Source organism: Leopardus geoffroyi, chromosome C1 (assembly GCF_018350155.1).
Source record: "Leopardus geoffroyi isolate Oge1 chromosome C1, O.geoffroyi_Oge1_pat1.0, whole genome shotgun sequence".
Lineage (NCBI taxonomy): Eukaryota > Metazoa > Chordata > Mammalia > Carnivora > Felidae > Leopardus > Leopardus geoffroyi.
This window is the reverse complement of record NC_059328.1, coordinates 187110884-187127037: the sequence shown is the minus strand read 5'-3', so window position 1 is coordinate 187127037 and position 16154 is coordinate 187110884. Positions and strand designations below refer to the sequence as shown.

General features: G+C 39.9%; 1 protein-coding gene across 1 annotated transcript in view; it reads right to left on the bottom strand.

The window, feature by feature from the left end:
• Positions 1-14964: 14964 nt before the first annotated feature.
• AOX1 (aldehyde oxidase 1) overlaps positions 14965-16154 on the bottom strand; it is an 87381-nt gene continuing 86191 nt past the window's right edge. Inside the window, exon 36 of the mRNA XM_045480674.1 lies at positions 14965-15316. The gene's annotated coding sequence lies outside the window, so the exon portion shown is untranslated. The remainder of the gene's footprint in view (positions 15317-16154) is intronic.

Here is a 16154-nt window from a genome sequence, read left to right as displayed (position 1 = left end):
GTTCCAATTATCCTGGTTACCTCCCTGGATAGTCCTTTGCAATTGCTGTTCCTCTTTTCTGTGCTCATTCCTTTTATCTTATTCCACCTTGCTTTCTTACCTTATACATTCATAGGGATTTAACTTTGATTTTTTTATTTTTTAAATTAAAAAAAAAAAGTTTGTTTTTGAGAGAGAGCATGCATGAGCAGGGGAGGGGCAGAGAGAGGGGAGACAGAATCCAAAGCAGGCTACAGGCTCCTAGCTGTCTGCACAGAGCCCAACACGGGGCTAGAACCCACAAACAGTGAGATCATGACCTGAGCTGGTCAGACACTTAACTGACTAAGCTACCCAGGTGCCCCTGGATTTAACTTAAAAAAATTTTTTTTCTAATGTTTATTTTGGAGACAGAGACAGAGCATGAACAGGGGAGGGGCAGAGAGAGAGGGAGACACAGAATCTGAAACAGGCTCCAGGCTGTGAGCTGTCAGCACAGAGCCTGATGCGGGGCTCGAACCCACGAACTGTGAGTTCATGACTTGAACCGAAGTTAGACGCTTAACCAGCTGAGCCACCCAGGTGCCCTGGAGTTAACTTTTCAAAGAATGCCAAATGCTATTGAATCATTACATATTTGTCAAGGCTCTCTATCCTTCTAGGCTGAGGGAATGACAGTGGGAAGTTCCTGAGGTAGGAAAAACCTGACCTGTTGGAGGAACTGAAAGGGGCTAGTGTGACTGGATCTTGGTGGGAGATGGGAGGACTATGGGGAGCGCAGAGAAGTGGCAAGAGTCAGATTCCTCAGTGTAAGCCTTTTCCCCAAGGCCTATCTGGTAGCTCCACTAAATGCCAAACTAAACACTCTTTGTACCCTTACCCCTAAACTGTTTTTCTCACTTCTGAAGTTCTGTTAAAGGCACAATGTTTTACTAATAAGAATAGTTACTGTTATGTGGCAGATATATGTGTCATGTATTCTTCTAAGCACTCCACCTTATTTAATCCTCAAAACTACCCTATGATTGGGGCACCTGGGTGGCTCAGTCAATTAAGCATCTGACTTCGGCTCAGGTCATGATCTCTTGGTTCATGAGTTTGAGCCCCGCATCAGGCTCTATGCTGACAGCTCAGAGCCTGGAGCCTACTTTAGATTTTGTGTCTCCTTCTCTCTCTGCTCCTCCCCTGCTCATGCTCTGTCTCTCTTTCAGAAAAATAAATAAACATTAAAAAAAAAAAACCTACCCTATGATCTAGACTCCATCATTAGCCCCATTTAATAGATGGGAAGACTGAGGCATAGAGAGGTCAAGTAACTTACCCAAGGTCATATAACTAGTAAATGGAAGAGCTTAATTTGAACCCAGGCATTCTGGCTGCACTGCTGTAGCATCACTGTCTTGCCACCAAGATCTTATTTATCCATTCAACAAATAGTTGCTGAACCAAAGACCACTAGAGACACAGAGGTAACAAGTTAGACCTCTGACCTCACAAAGCTTATCTTCTATATTTGTCACATTTCTCAACTCAATCATCTTTTTCCAGTAATATCTTCATTTAGGCCTCTATTACCCCTAAGTAACTGGGGCTTTTGCAATAACTTTCTAACTGTGCTATCCCTTTCTCCACCCTTCTAGAATAATCTTCCCAGATGCCGCCTGAATCATATCTCTTCACTATTTACATGCTGTGGTTTGTACTCCAGATCACCCAGGGATAGTTCTGACCAATGTTTTTCACCTTTACTTCCCATCACACTGGTGGTTCTTAACCTGTAATTGCCATCCATCGTGGGGTGTAGCAAGCATTTTTGACTAAAAACTATATTAAATTTAGCAAGTGATTTCCTTTAAAAAGTAAAGCAGATGGAAGATTATCTATTATAAGGTCATTCTCACTCATTTGCATGCTGATATATGTTCCTGGAAGTGAGAGAGGGAGGGGGTCATTTGGAATCGTATATGGCAGGCAGCCTAGTTTACCTATGCCCTTGGGAAATGTTTATAAACTGTATCTCGAGCAGAAAAGTTTCCAAACACCTGAACTCTATGCTTTAATCAGACTGAGATGTCCTTTCCTCATTCTTTACTGTCAAAATCCCATTTATTATTTCAAGGCTTATCTCAAATACTACCCTTCCCTTAAGCCTTTCTTAATCACTGCAGCTGATGTAAACATATTCCTTTTCTGAACTTTGCACTTTGTGCTTTCTGATATTCAATCTACTTTTGTATTTGCAGTTGTCTTTTATTCTATACTGAAATTCTTTATGGCAATGGCAATTTCTTACTCATTTTAGTAGTGCCTCACTGTATAGCAAGCATCATGCTTTAGTAAGTATGGGATGGGTTTGGTATAGCTAGTACTTCTCCTGGAGGAGACCTGACCATGGAGGAGAAAGAAGGGTGAGAAGGAATTTCAAGCTGGTTTTCTTTTAGGGATGCTGAAATACAGACATTTATTTTTATTTATTTTTTAAAATATTTATTTATTTTTGAGAGAGGGAGAGAGAGAGAGAGAGAGTGTGTGTGTGTGTGTGTGTGTGTGTGTGTGCAAGTGGGGGAAGGACAGGGAGAGATGGGGACAGATGATCTGAAGTGGGCCCTGTGCTGAGAGCAGAAAGCCTGATGTGGGGCTTGAACCCACGAACTGTGAGATTATGACCTAAGCCAAAATTGGACCCTCAACTCAACCAACTGAGCCACCCAAGTGCCCTGCAGTATAGATATTTAAAGGAGAATCTAGTCCCTGGGTGTTTTTGAGATTTCACATGAGTCACTTAACCTCTCTGTAAAATGTGAGTACTGATACTTTACATGATAAAGACCCTTCGAATGCTCATAACTGGGGTTCCATATCTTTTAGTAGATTTGTTATTTGTCCTTAAACTGAATGTAGTTCCTAACAGTGTACTGCATGCCTACTTGATAAATGCTGTACTAGTGTAACAATTTAAGGAGCTTAAAGTGTTAAGTTTAAGGAGCTTAAGGTTAATGAGCTCAAGGAGAGGAGGGATAAATCAGATCTTTGAGGAAATGCCTCATAAGACAAGGCCCAAGTCTGCCTTAAATTGCCTTTTGTTTTGTTAGTGCTGTGCAGGACTTTGTTATTCAGACTTTCTGTGCTCAGTTAAGAATCCTGTAATGGCTAACCTTGCAAACTCCAGCATGTCAATAACAAAGTTTTGGGTAAAATGTCAGCAACATTCAGGACAATGTCTTACAATAGAAGTATTTTGGAACTTTTTTTCATCATTATTAGGCCAAATTCGGTTCCCTACTTACCCCCTTTCTCCTTTCCTTTCCTTTCCTCTCCTTCCTTCCTTCCTTCCTTCCTTCCTTCCTTCCTTCCTTCCTTCCTTCCTTCCTTCCTCTCTCTCCATCCCTTCCTCTCTTCCTTCCTTCGTTTCTTTCAGCTCCATGCCCAATATGGGGCTCAAACTCAGGACCAAGAGTCACATGCCCTACTGACTGAACCAGCCCGGCATCCTTGGGTTCCCTACTTTATAATTTTTTTAATTTATATTATTATTTTTTAATGTTTATTTATTTTTGAGAGAGGGAGAGAGAGAGGGAGACAGAGCATGAGCAGGGGGAGGGCAGAGAGAGAGGGAGACACAGAATCTGAGGCAGGCTCCAGGCTCTGAGCCCGACATGGGGCTTGAACTCATGAACCACAAGATCATGACCTGAGCCAAAGTTGGACACTTAACCAGCTACTCAGGCACCCCCCCTGGGTTCCCTACTTTATTTTATTTTATTTTTTTCAATATATGAAATTTATTGTCAAATTGGTTTCCATACAACACCCAGTGCTCATCCCAAAAGGTGCCCTCCTCAATACCCATTACCCACCCTCCCCTCCTTCCCACCCCCCATCAACCCTCAGTTTGTTCTCAGTTTTTATTTAAAAAAAAATTTTTTTTTCAACGTTTATTTACTTTTTTTTGGGACAGAGAGAGACAGAGCATGAACGGGGGAGGGGCAGAGAGAGAGGGAGACACAGAATGGGAAACAGGCTTCAGGCTCTGAGCCATCAGCCCAGAGCCCGACACGGGGCTCGAACTCACGGACCGCGAGATCGTGACCTGGCTGAAGTCAGACGCTTAACTGACTGCGCCACCCAGGCACCCCTGTTCTCAGTTTTTAAGAGTCTCTTATGCTTTGGCTCTCTCCCACTCTAACCTCTTTTTTTTTTTTTTTCCTTCCCCTCCCCCATGGGTTTCTGTTAAGTTTCTCAGGATCCATATAAGAGTGAAAACATATGGTATCTGTCTTTCTCTGTATGGCTTATTTCACTTAGCATCACACTCTCCAGTTCCATCCACGTTGCTACAAAGGGCCATATTTCATTCTTTCTCATTGCCATGTAGTACTCCATTGTGTATATAAACCACAACTTCTTTATCCATTCATCAGTTGATGGACATTTAGGCTCTTTCCACAATTTGGCTATTGTTGAGAGTGCTGCTATAAACATTGGGGTACAAGTGCCCCTATGCATCAGTACTCCTGTATCCCTTGGGTAAATTGCTAGCAGTGCTATTGCTGGGTCATAGGGTAGGTCTATTTTTAATTTTCTGAGGAACCTCCACACTGTTTTCCAGAGTGGCTGCACCAATTTGCATTCCCACCAACGGTGCAAGAGGGTTCCCGTTTCTCCACATCCTCTCCAGCATCTATAGTCTCCTGATTTGTTCATTTTGGCCACTCTGACTGGCGTGAGGTGATACCTGAGTGTGGTTTTGATTTGTATTTTCCTGATGAGGAGCGACGTTGAGCATCTTTTCATGTGCCTGTTGGTCATCTGGATGTCTTCTTTAGAGAAGTGTCTATTCATGTTTTCTGCCCATTTCTTCACTGGGTTATTTGTTTTTCGGGTGTGGAGTTTGGTGAGCTCTTTATAGATTTTGGATACTAGCCCTTTGTCCGATATGTCATTTGCAAATATCTTTTCCCATTCCGTTGGTTGCCTTTTAGTTTTGTTGGTTGTTTCCTTTGCTGTGCAGAAGCTTTTTATCTTCATAAGGTCCCAGTAATTCACTTTTGCTTTTAATTCCCTTGCCTTTGGGGATGTGTCGAGTAAGAGATTGCTACGGCTGAGGTCAGAGAGGTCTTTTCCTGCTTTCTCCTCTAGGGTTTTGATGGTTTCCTGTCTCACATTCAGGTCCTTTATCCATTTTGAGTTTATTTTTGTGAATGGTGTGAGAAAGTGGTCTAGTTTCAACCTTCTGCATGTTGCTGTCCAGTTCTCCCAGCACCATTTGTTAAAGAGACTGTTCCATTGGATGTTCTTTCCTGCTTTGTCAAAGATGAGTTGGCCATATGTTTGTGGGTCTAGTTCTGGGGTTTCTATTCTATTCCATTGGTCTATGTGTCTGTTTTTGTGCCAAAACATATTTTTTTTTTAAAAGTAATCTCTACAAGCCCAATATGGGGCTTGAACTCACAACCCCAAGATCAAGAGTTGTATGCTCTACCGATTGAGCCAGCCAGGTATCCCTCTTTTATGCCATTTCTTTCATTTGCCGCATAGAATGATTTCATTAGTTATTTGACTATTAATAATATTTACTATTATTTACTATTAATAATATTTGTTATGATCAAGATTATGAAAAATAAAAAAATAAGCATTAGTAATTACCTATTTTAATAAAATTTGGTAAATAAGCTATTCTTTTCTTTTTTAAATGTTTATTTATTTTTGAGAGACAGTGCACACAAATGGGGGAGGGGCAAAGAGAGAGGGAGGCAGACGGTCCAAAGCAGGCTCTACTATCTGTGCAGAGCCTGACACAAGGTTTGAACCCATGAACTGTAAGATCATGACCTGAGCCAAAGTCAGGTGCTTAACCAACTGAGCCTCCCAACACCCCAGTAAGTTATTCTTTTAAGACACCTTCCCTTGAAACAGACATCTCTTATTTAGATTTTTGAGGCTTAGGCATTCAAGAAACCTGGCATTCATTCTCTTTCTCTCCACATAGGAATGATGGTAGGTTAAGGTGAAAACTCTTTGCTCCTGTAAAGTGCTTATTCAGAAAATAGTTTGAGGTAATTTGCCAAGTAAGTAATATTTTGGATGAGCATAATTGCTGCATTTTAAGTTATGTAACATTCAAGGCATTTATTTATTTTTTTTTCAACGTTTATTTATTTTTGGGACAGAGAGAGACAGAGCATGAATGGGGGAGGGGCAGAGAGAGGGAGACACAGAATCGGAAACAGGCTCCAGGCTCTGAGCCATCAGCCCAGAGCCTGACGCGGGGCTCGAACTCACGGACCGTGAGATCGTGACCTGGCTGAAGTCGGACGCTTAACCGACTGCGCCACCCAGGCGCCCCTCAAGGCATTTATTTAAAGAAAAGCAAACAAGGTTAACTATAATGGCATATGGTATAACCGTTAGTTACAGGATTATTTAGGAAAGGCTGTTTATTGCTTATCAAGTCTTATCTCTTAATATATTAAAATTCATTTAAAGAACAAGAAATCTTATTGATGACCCAGATCTAAATGTCTCTGTGTTAGAAAATTATCTCGAATGTATGTTGAACTATTGCCTGACATATTTAGATGGCCATCTTTCTTTGCTCTCTTTATAAACACAAATTTCACATTTTAGGGTCAGTGTGTGATATAAAGTTATTAGCCTAAAATGAGAAAGCAAATAAACTAAATAGAACTTAGTTGCTGCTTTATTATTATTGTTGTTAGTAGTGGTAGCAGCAGCAGTAGTAGTAATAACTACTGCTGATAATTAGTAGTAATAGAATGGTCTTTATAGGCCTTCATTCAGAGAGGATGTTATTGTTTACAAAATATTTTCACATGGATTTTAGAATTCTTCATAGAAACTTTGTGGGTAAGTAGGGCTGTTTTACTTTCAAAGTAAGCTAAATATATTTGATGATGATCATTCTTCCAAAAGAAGGCCATGGACTACTTATTTAGGAAATCTATTGCCAATTTATCTGATGAGAAAAGTACAACCCTTTTACTCATCATGCATTTCCAATTCTACTCTTAAAATGTTGTATTAAAACTGTCTTGGAGGATTTCCTAGGTCTTTCTGGGACAAAAATCATTTTCTTTTAAAACATAGGTTTATTTTTCAGAACCTAACTAGTACAGGTGGTGGTAGCCTTAGAAGGCTTTATACAATTAGGCTTGCCCACAACAGAGGTTTTCAGCTTTTGGTGAATCATTATAGGAAGTGCTAAAACGAAATTCTGCATCAATTCTCTACACCTGTTACTTTGAATGTAAGTCACATTTTAATATACACAGATTCCATGAAGAGTTTTTAGAACCCAGGTAAAAAGTGTTATGAAATAACATTAAGAACTTTGGTGTTTTATGACATTTTGAGAATCACTTTCCTAGAAAGAACAACATATATGCAACAGATTTGTCTCTCAGAAATGGCATTTGCTGAGAACAGTTAGGAAGGTCTCTGCTTTTCTTTGGCAGAAAAGAGGTAAAAAAGTGAAATGCTCTAGGACCTTCACTTTTATCTTCTACAACATGTATCTACTAAATACCTACTATGTGCCTGGTGTCAATGGCGGTCAGAAGACAATGAATTACGGTTCTTATCATGTGCCCTGTCCAATGATGGGCACAGATGATAATGACAAGTACAGTACAGTTGTGAAGGTATAGATGGAGAGGTTTGCACTAGAGGCCATTAGGAGGTGGATGAGGCAGTGGGCACATCCACAGGGCTGGGAAGGAAGGGGTTTCCAAAGGATTCTGAATAGGAGATCTCCAAGTGGGTCTTGAAGGAAGAGAAGAGGTTGGTCAGATGGAGAAGTAGGGGCAAGAAGCAGCATGTGGAAAGGCCAGAAAAGTGATGATGGCTGCCAAATTCTAAGAGCAGGGAGCAGCTTGGTGTGTGTTGCATAAGAGTGTGTGTGTATATGCATGTGTGTGTTGGGGAAGGGATGGCAGAGATGAAGGGGAGTTTGGTCTTAATCTGTGTGGTTTTCTGTGTAGTAATTTACTTTACAATACTTTAGATATTTAGTAAAAACGATATGATATATTTAAGCATATTTAACTATTATCTATGCCCTAGATGTAGTCAGTTTCCACCCTTTTTTTAATGTTTATTTATTTTAGAAAGAGAGAGAGACAGTGTGAGCAGGGGAGGGCAGAGAAAGAGGGAGACACAGAATCCAAAGCAGGCTCCAGGTTCTGAGGTGTCAGCACAGAGCCCAATGCAGCTCAAAGCCATGGACTGCAAGATCATGACTTGAGTCAAAGTCAGACACTTAACTGGCTGAGCCACCCAGGTGCCCCAACTTTACATTTGGAGAATCCAAATCATGAATCTGACCTTCAAAATTGTTTCCATAAGCATTTCAAATAATTTTCTAAAACTTCATCATAAGGTTTTGTTAACTGGTATTTGGATAATTGGATGTTAGAAATAAGGTAAATGGTAGGCTAGAAAGGTTATATTCATCCTGTGAACCTTATCTGAAGAAGGTGGAAGAATCTAGTAGGCAGTGCTGGGACAGGGCTGTAGGTCTGGAGTGCTACTGGTCCTGAGTGCCTTCTTCCCAGGGGATGCTATCATTTTCTCAGCTAGAAGGTTAGAAGATTGTGCCACCAGAGTGTTGTATCCACCCAGTATGAACCTACCATGCAAGACGTTTGACCTATCTCATGGTGGCTATAGATATTTATTAAAGAGCCAGTCAGGGGGTGTCTGGGTGGTTCAGTCAGATAAGTGTCCAGCTCTTGGTTTCAGCTCAGGTCATGATCTCATGGTTTGTGAGCTCGAGCCCCATGTCGGGGCTCTGTGCTGATAGCACGGAGCCTGTTTGGGATTCTCTCTCTCCTTCTGTCTCTGCCCCTCCCCCACTAGTGTGCTGGCACATGCTGTCTCTCTCAAAATAAATTAAAAAACTAACACACACACACACACACACACACACACACACACACACCAAAAACAAAAACAAAACAAAAAAACAAACCCAAAACCCAAGAGCTAGTCAATTGCCTAATTGCCTCAGGTCAGTTTGTGACAATCTGATCAGCAGTGGAAACTACTGAAGATTATTATAGTATGACACCAGTGGACCGTCAGCATTTTAGAAAGGTCACTCTGGGTTAAAGGAAGCTGTAGTGGTCTAGAAAGTGAGACCTTTTGGATTCTGTTTTATCTAACTTGATATACCCACCTACAACCTGTGTTTTGTATACTTGCTTCTCTTCCTCTTCCTCCTATAGATTTTTAAACTATGCAGATTCTGGCAATGCCCCTCTGGGGTAGTGTATCAGGATAGAGTAGTTGTGGGCAGCTGGGTGTGGGAATTTTGAAAAAGCTCCTTAGCTGATTCTGATATGTCTATGTCTGCTTCTTCCAGATGGAGGATTTAATGGCATGGAGAGAAGAATGTCAGGGCTAAGGAGAGAGGACAGAGGGTTTGTTTGTTTGTTTGTTTGTTTTTAGTTTTTAGTGTTTTTTGTGTGTATGTTGGGGGGTTATTTTTGTGTGTACACAAAAATATGTCTTCAATGTTTATGGATTGTGAGCAACTTAAGAGGTTGTGGAATTTGAAATAATAAGCTACCAAACTTTGATTCATCTAGTTTTTGGTTAAAAATATAAATAACCATTGGTCACAATGGTGTTTGAAAGGCTTAGGGGAGGAAAAAATCAAGTACTTTGCTTTTTCAATGTACTGGTCTCTATAAGCCTTGGAGAACATTGATATTGCAGCAATTCCTTGAGCACAAGGAACAAAGAGACCAGACAGGTGGGAAAAGGTCTTGTTGAAATTGGTACAGGCTCTGTTTTTGTTATATTTGCAAAAAGAGGGAAGAAGTTTGTTCTTAGTTATATTTGTTCTTAGATACATATTTAGTGTTAATTATGTTGGGTTGTTTGTTCAAAGTTAAGGCAAATTTTTTTTTAAGATTTTATTTTTAAGTAATCTACATACCCAATGTGGGACTTGAACTTATGACTCGGAGATCAAGAGTCACATGCTCTACTTATGGACCCAAGCAGGTGCCCCAAAGTTTTGTTTTGTTTTGTTTTAAATGCCACTAACCATGAAAGATTTATTTGCTCTCTTTGAAAAACAGTACACAGAGCTTGTTGTTGCTGTTTTTTAAACTAAACTCTACACCCAATGTGGGGCCTGAACTCATGACCCCAAGATCAAGAGTTACATGCTCTACTGACTGAGCCAGTGAGGCGCCCAAGACAAAGTTCTTTATATCTTCTCCCTGGAATGTAATTGTCTGCTGGTTACATTTAGTCAAAAAATTATATTTGTTGTAGAATATCAAATATATTCACTTAAATTGTAAACTAACTATATTAATCAGATTCACCGCTATATAAATTGTGTAGGCTTTTCTGACATTTGGAAAAAATCTCAAAGTTCTATGTCTGTTTTTTCTTGATGCATATCAGCATCTAACTTTGAAACTATTAAACTATGGCTGTTATAATATATGGTAAGCAAGTGTCAAGGATACAGTCAATGAGGTAGCCAGGATGATAAAGCAAGTTCCGAGGAAGAAATAAGAAATCGTTATGGAAAAAAAGAATGTCAGAATAAGGTTGCACAGCCTAAAAAAACAAAACAAAACAAATAAACCCCAAAATAAGCAAACAAACACCCAAAAATCAAAAGCCAAAAACTAAAACAAAACTGGTTAATATCTTACAGAGTGAAAAAACTAAAACCTTTGGAATTATCTTTTCAACTATACCAGACATCATTTGCAATTTATCAATGTTCTGCAAGTTAACACCTATATTAGTTTCCTACTGCTGCTATAAAAAATTACTGTAACTAGAGAGCTTAAAACAATACAGATTTATCTTACAGTTCTAGAGGTCAGATATCCAAAAAGAGTCACACTGTATTAAAATCAAGATATGAGCAGGGCTGTGTTCCTTCTGGAGATTCTAGAGGAGAACCTATTTTATTGCCTTTTCCAGCTTCTAGAGATTGCCTACCGCAAGACCTGGCTTTTCAGGAGTTCGAACCCTAATAAACAGTAAGTATATAAATTTCCCTAGAGTAATATTGTCCAATATAACTTTCTGAGATGATGAATATAGTCTCTTCTGTGTCTCTTCTGTGTTGTTCAATATGGTACTCACTGGCCACACGTAGCTAGTGAGTACTTGAAAGGTGGCTAGGACAAATAAGGAAATGAATTTTTTATTTAATTAATCAGAATTTAAATTTAAATAGCCACATGTGGCTAGTGGCCACCATACTGGACAGAGTATCCCTAGAGCATCAGAATACTCTAGAATGGGCTTATTAAATAGTACTGAAGTATGACATTGAAAGGTCACACAGTATTTTTTCCCCCTCATTTCCAGGTGTTGGAAAGTTTTTCTTAACATATGTAAGTAAAATAAATAGTGACTCTAACAGATTAAAATTCAATAATAATAACAATAACAATAAAATCCAATTTCAATAACAATGTGATTTCTTTGTCAAAGAACTATAGCTTCCTTCCTTTTACTTTTCTTAGTTCTGGCTCCTGGGTTTCTGGGTTACACAGTATAGGTTTCATAAATACTTTGAATAGAGCATTTCTGTCTGCTTTTCCTTAGTCAAAGATGTGCAAGTATCAGTTTGAGATAGAACCTGTGGTAAAGGATGAGTAAAACATAGTTCCTGCCATCAGGCTAGAAAGGGAGGATACACATGTAGACAGATAGATGGTGTGATAGACGAACCAGTTACAATACGGGTGGGATGGAGAAAGGATCACTTCCACCCAAAACTGTGTCTGTTAGCCTTAGCAAGAAGGTTTGTTGGCATAGTGGGTTGAATAGTGTTCTCCTGAAGTTCACGTCTACCTGGAACCTCAGAATATGACTTTGTTTGAAAATAGAGTCTTTACAGACATAATTAGTTAAGAGGATGTCATACTGGATTTGGGTGGGCCCTAAATTCAATGGCTGGTGTTCTGCTGAGAGAAAAGAGAAAGGGAGATGGACCCAGATACACAGGGAAGAAGGCCATGTGACAATGGGGCAGAGTTTGGGATGATGTAACGACAAGCCAAGAAATGCCACAGAACTCCAGGAATCACCAGAAGAGGCAAGAAAGGGTTCTTCCCTAAAATCCGTGGCCCAGCTAACACCTTGATTTTGGACTTATAGCCTCCAGAACTGTGAAAGAATAAATATTTAGGCCATCTAGTTTGTGGGAATTTGTTATGGCAGCCCTAGGAAACTAATAAACCTGGCAAGATACTGGCTAGCCTATGAAATTGAGGGCAGAACTGAAGAAGCAGGCCTTGAGATGCACAGGGACAGGGGTGCCTCTGAGGACCTAGCAGCAAGCTTGTGGACTTGTTCCCCATAGCTGGCCATCCAGGCAATCTGTTCCAGTGGCCTTTTAACCTTGTGTACCTTCCTCAAGAGTCTAACTCTCAGGAGACACTCAGACCCAGCTTCATCCTATGCCTTTCCCAGTAGCCTTCTTGGAACACATGGAGTAGAAGATAAGAGACTTCCCAAAGGAAAAGACTCCAGGCAGATAAAAACAAGTGTTGACTGCTACACAAATTATAGTACAGTTCTTTTTGGAAGAAGAAACTGTCTTGTTGAATGGTACTCTTTTACTCAATGAGGGTAGGTGGTTACAGATGTTGAGAGAGATTATCCAGGAAGCTATGTGCAGAAGGGTTTGGAGCAAGACCAGGTAGACAGCTGGTAACATCATCTAAATATGAAGATAAGGAGTGTGGAGACATCTGTCCTACTATGGTGGCTATGCCAAGGAAAAGAACATTCTTGTTTTGTACTCCATGATATCTTGGTATCAGCTCATTCAAGGTTGTGTAGGGAGACTGAGAAAATGTCTTTATTTTCTGTCTCCAACTATATCTGCCTGATTTTCAAACTCCTTTTTGGCATCTTATGAATCAGAAATCATATCTTTCTTCTATTTGTCTACCTAATTATACAAGACAGATCAAATATTAATTTTCACTGTTCCAGAGGTAGAGCTGGGAGCAGGTTGCTTTTCCTTTACACGAGAGAACACCTGCTCAGAGAACTGAGGTTAAAAAGGTCAGAGTACAAATGCTTCCTGTGCCCCAGACCCATGGGAGAGAAACAGGAGGATCCACGGAGCAATGGTGGGTGTAAAGGGTTATATTCCTCACTGTTACAGACACTAGGGTGCTGCTGACATGGGGAAGGGGGTAGACAGAGATGGGGGACTAGCACCTTACTCAGTGGGTCCAGCATTGTAATCCAGGTAGAAACCAGGTGCTTGTCCTGACACCTTAGACTTCCCCTACCATCCTGACATTTGGTCATTATGTCCCATGCCTGTGTGGAACCAGCTGAGAGTAACTTTAATCTTGACAAGAGTGGCTGGGCATTCTGGGACCTTCTATTCCTGAAGGAAAAAATAGTAGCTAATAAAAGTGGTTACATTTTGTGCTTGTGTGAGAATTGGCTGGATGGGGATGGTATGAGAGTTAGTCCTTGTACTGTATACCTTTTTGTATTTTTGAATGTATTACTTATTTAAAACCGTTAGTATCCTTTAACAACACTTACTGAGCCCAAAGAACTGATTTCAAGTATGTGGTTTCAACTATGCCTTTTTGAAAAAGTATTTGATTGATATCCATGCAATTAAGATTTTAGTGCATCAACTCACATAAATAACTTTTCTGCAGACCCCTTTATGTTTATTCCTTCATAGTTCTCAACTGTGGCAAATAGAAAATAAATACCTAGTAACCATCCGTAGTCCTGACAGACCAAATTTTACAAAATATGAATTATATTTACCATTGTTTAAAATGATAGAGATGATAAAACAAATTTATCATTTCTTATTACTTTCTTCTTTAAAACATTTTTTAAAAATGTTTATTTATTTTTGAGAGAGAGCAAGAGATAGCGTGTGAGTGAGGGAGGGGCAGAGAGAGAGGGAGACACAGAATCAGAAGCAGGCTCCAGGCTCTGAGCTGTCAGCACAGAGCCTGATGCGAGGCTTGAACTCACAAGCCATGAGATCATGACCTGAGCTGAAGTCAGATTCTTAACCGACTTAGCCACCCAGGTGCCCCTCATTTCTTATTATTTTTAATAACTTTTGAATCACTTTGCCCTGGCTACTCCCACTAAGTTCCCCAGCTCTTCTGCTCACAAAAATCTTGCATAATTTTTTTTCCTGCCCATGACCCTTCTGTTCTTGTCTCTTTTCTCTTTGTGCTCCAGTCCCACTTCCTCCCTTAGGCTCCTGTGGCCTAGTGGAGTCTCCAAAGTCAGCATAGAGGCCTGTGGACAGGCCTGTGGACAGCCGTGTTGTGTCTCAGTCCCTGCAAGCAGATTTACTCACTGCCTCCAGTGACCTACAGCCTCCTGCAGGCTGTACGACAATCCTGATCTTGGCCTTCACTCCCAAGCCACCCAGCACTCTCAGTCAGCCTCACCTCAGTCACTTCAGGAGTCACTGTAGACAATGGCTTGGAGAGCTTTATCACATGAGTTCTGGCTGACAGAGACTTTCTGGTCAAATAAGGCCCAGTTCATATTCCGGTTTCTCCTCCTCTGAAGTCCTCCAAAACTCAGATTAATGGAATTTGGTGGATACTGCATTCTAAAGTACAACATCGGGGTGACTACAATTAAACTTGCGCTCTGTGTTTACCTACTTCAGAATATGGGAAGTTGAGCAGTGAAGTATTTCTGAAACTGATACTAGATTGGATGTTTTTTATAAACAAAAAAATTAAAGGGTTTTATGATACATTGAAAATGTTTTTACATTGCCCTTTATCTCCAAATTCCAAAAGAATGTTAACCAGTTGAATAGCTGATCTACATGAGGAAAATACAACTCCTTTGTTGTCCAATGCCCAGACATGGACGCATAGCTAATCCACAGTAAGAACAAAACAAAATTGTAGATCTCTTGTGGTGTCCCTACCTGTGGCCACCCAATCAAACACATCCTTGAGGAAAGTAATCACATGTTTATTTACTGAGAAGTGTCTTCCACTCTAGGATCACAACCTGTATTACTAGTCAGTCCAGTTAGATTGGAGGGATACACAAAGAAAAAAATTTACTTTTAGAGCAATATTTACGTGATGTCTTCACAAACAAATCAAACTTAAACTTGGCTACTGTGGATATTGCAATGCTTATCTGGTGACCTCTAGGCTAAAATGTCTAAGCAAATAATGATTTATCTTGTTAGCCTAATCAGGTTTGAATAATGTTTCTAAAATTTGTCTTTTCTTCCACAACAGTGTATCAGTTTGGATTAACAAACCATCTTTTCACTTGTGAAAAACTGAAACACCTGGAAAAAAAAGAAAAGAAAGGAGAGTAATTATAAAATGTGCAAATCCCCCAGCTTTTGCATGCAAGGAAAACAATAAGTAGTTGAAAACTTGGATTGGTAAGCTTTACGGATATGAATAAGAATGTTTAGGTAGTTACTTATTCTTCCTTGGCCTCCATGTCTTCATTTATAAGAAGCTGGATGAGCTCAAAGGTTTTCACACATTTTTAGCAAAGGTTGAAAATGTTATGGGAAAACACCCACACATATATGATTTTAGTGTGGTATAAATTTAATGTCAATGTTTAACACTTGCTTATATAGCAAATATGTGAAAACGATAATGCTACTTTGAAGAATGCAAAAACCTGAAATGGCAGGTAAAGATTGACAGTTAAAGACTCAGAATGCAATTTATATCTGCATTTTATTATTTTTTAAGTTTATTTATTTATTTTGAGAGAGTGTGAGAGAGAGTGTGTGTGAGCACATGAGCAGGGGAGGGGCAGAGAGACACAGAGAGAGAATCCCAAGCAGGCTCCATGCTGTCAGTGCAGAGCCCCACGGGGGTCCCAAACCCACGAACCCATGAGATCATGACTGGAGCCAAAACCAAGAGTCAGACACTTAACCTAGAATCACCCAGGTGCCCCTGCATTTTATTTTAATTGCACAGCATGGAGATAATTCTGACACACAAATAGTTGTAAGTGGTAAAGTAGCAAAAGAGATTTTTATGGTTTGGTTTTGATTTTTGTTTTTTAAATTTTTCTAGAACTGTGAGAATGGTCTTTATTTTGAAGTTTGTACAAAAACTTGACAATCCAGTTCATTCATTGGCGGTCTCCAATTTGTT